Below are 2,384 nucleotides of genomic sequence, written 5' to 3'. Positions count from 1 at the left end.
AATTTATTTTGGAAATTATTTTGGTATCGAGACCACCTATTGGGCTGACAATTTAAGTTTGGGCCGATATTCTTCCATTTGGGCCTAGAAGGTTATCGAAGATTAGTGAGGCGACTGTTTGTTAAAGTTTCCGACGAAAGACGAATAAAAGAAACGTCACGAGCCCAAAACCGAAAGCAATCAGCTAGGAGAATTGTGTAATTCGTCGAAGGGGCAAATTTGACATTTCTCGTACGTGAGTATAAATAGAATGCTTGGACACCCTAACACCCTAAAAACCATTTCTCCCTCACTCTCGGCCGTACACTCTCTCTCTCCCCGACCTCACTCTCTCGTCCTCTCCCTCTGCCATCGCCGGAACCACATCGTCCGGCCACCGCCTCACATCACCGCTACCACCAATCGGAGCAGCACCTCAATCCAACCTAAACCCATAAGAGATCGAAGCCATGCATCGACCCGGCCTCTCTCTTCCGCTATCCTTCTCTCTGCCACCATCGGAGACTCCATCTCCGGCCACCATCTCCCCACACCGTCTTCACCAATCGACGCAGCATCCAAAACCAACCCAAGCCCGAGCCTTAACGTCGAAATACATCGCCGGCAGCCTCTACCCGTGACCACCCAAGGCTGCGACGCTGCTGCCACTCAACCTCCATCAATTTCTAGCCGCCTTTTCAATACACCGTAGCCTCCTGTGAGCTCAGGGAGCGCCGACCATCAAGCCCCCGACATCCCATCGCCAGAAGACGTCGAACACACATCGCCGGAAACCGAGCTCTGCATGCCTTCGTTCTCTAATCTCCAACGCGAATCGTGCTAAACCACCTCCATGGTTGGAATCAGCGTCTCACGTTTTCCAAAAGTCCAAACACCCGACCTCCGATTCCGACCAGAGCCGCCACACGCGCCGCCGGCGCCGGCGCGTGAGAAACCTTGATGCCGCCGTGAACTCTGCCGGCGTAGTCCTCTTGTTCTGGTAAGCCGTTTTCAAAGCCCCCTTCTGTTATTTGGTTGAGTTTCAGTTCCAAAGTAGTGGATTGCTGATGTTCAAATCTTTTGGTTGATGTTCTTGAATTCGGGACTTGGAGGATGGGAATTGATATGAGAGGGGAGCTTCTGGTCTTGGTATCGATTTCAGTTTTGGTGGGATGGTGAAGACTACAGAAGGACTGCAAGAAGCGGTACGTTATGGAGTTTGTGGTTTCGGCAGAACTAAAAATGGGTAAGGAATGCAGGCTTATGAATTTAAGAGTTTGATTGTTGTTTGGACTTTGAGACTAATTAAATAAGTTGTTGTTCTGTTGTGGAGATGGAGACTTGAGGTTCTTGGATTCCTGCAATTTGGAGTATCGGAGAAGATGAGCTACAGGGGTAGCTTTGGTTGAAATCGAATAAGGTAAGAACTAAGGACCTCAAACTCTATTCTGGATGTGAAATTGGTTGAGTGTTGAATATTGATAGTATTGTTTTTCTGCTAGAGGTCCGAATGGGTTGATAGTGATGGACTGCAGCAACTAGAAATAGCCTCTGGCTGGGGAAAAGAAGAATGGTAAGGGACTTTGTATTTTGGAAACTGTTTGGCCGTGTACTGTTTGTACTGATCAAAGTTATGGTTTTATTGAGTGTGCGTGATATAAATTTGGTTATGGTAATTGAGTGATTGGTTATGTTGGAAATGTCATTGTTATAAGGTGAATGACTAAATCAGTGAGCTCTTTAAAGAAGTTGTAAATTGCAAGTTAAATCGTTGTTGTGAAAGCAAATGTTGAGCATGAGTAACTATCAATGTTAAGTGGAGGTGGGTAATGAAAATGGTGGATTTTATTTGATTGAGCTAAATTAGGATATTGGATTCACGTTCAGGAAATAAGGTTAAAGTCGGAGTTTCTAGTGTTGCCATATCCCGAAGTTATCGTAAGAATGTAATAATTCGGGAATGGTAATTACTATTTATTTGTTAGTATTTAATGATTAAGTAAAATGAGGTCAAACCAGTTGACCGGAATTTTAACATGGAAAGAAGTGTGATCACCATCTATCGAATGAGCTCACTACGTTAAGTGAATTGTTCGGCAATGGAATTTGTTATTTGTTTTCTTAAAAGTAAAAAGGGCAAAGAAATAAAGACCAAAGTGCTAAGCATGACCACCATATCCCAAATGGTTCCAATGCAATATCATTTGGATTATTTGGGAATGGATAGTATATTTTTATGTTAAAGGTTAATTCAATGGACTTTTAGGAAATTAAGTGAATGCCTTAGGTGCTCGATTGATTAAGTTAATGACGTCAAGTTACTTATTGGTTTACTTTTATTATAAAGGACTCGAGCGTGTGCACGTGAAGTTGGAAGAAGTATCGAAAGTTCGAAACGCAGCTAA

At 43.6% G+C, this 2,384-nt stretch overlaps 1 long non-coding RNA gene across 2 annotated transcripts; it reads left to right on the top strand.

The window, feature by feature from the left end:
* The first annotated feature begins 396 nt into the window (after positions 1–396).
* LOC112187663 lies at positions 397–2,384 on the top strand. Of its 2 annotated transcripts, XR_005805120.1 has the most exons (5): positions 397–979; positions 1,092–1,225; positions 1,313–1,399; positions 1,482–1,552; positions 2,327–2,384. It is a non-coding gene; the product is annotated as an uncharacterized LOC112187663 (long non-coding RNA). The 2 variants fall into 2 exon arrangements; XR_002931152.2 differs by lacking the exon at positions 397–979 and having other exon boundaries at positions 1,012–1,225.

The sequence above is a fragment of the Rosa chinensis genome, chromosome 1 (genome assembly GCF_002994745.2).
Source record: "Rosa chinensis cultivar Old Blush chromosome 1, RchiOBHm-V2, whole genome shotgun sequence".
NCBI lineage: Eukaryota > Viridiplantae > Streptophyta > Magnoliopsida > Rosales > Rosaceae > Rosa > Rosa chinensis.
The sequence above is the reverse complement of the archived record's forward strand: the minus strand, read 5'-3'. Positions and strand labels throughout refer to the sequence as shown.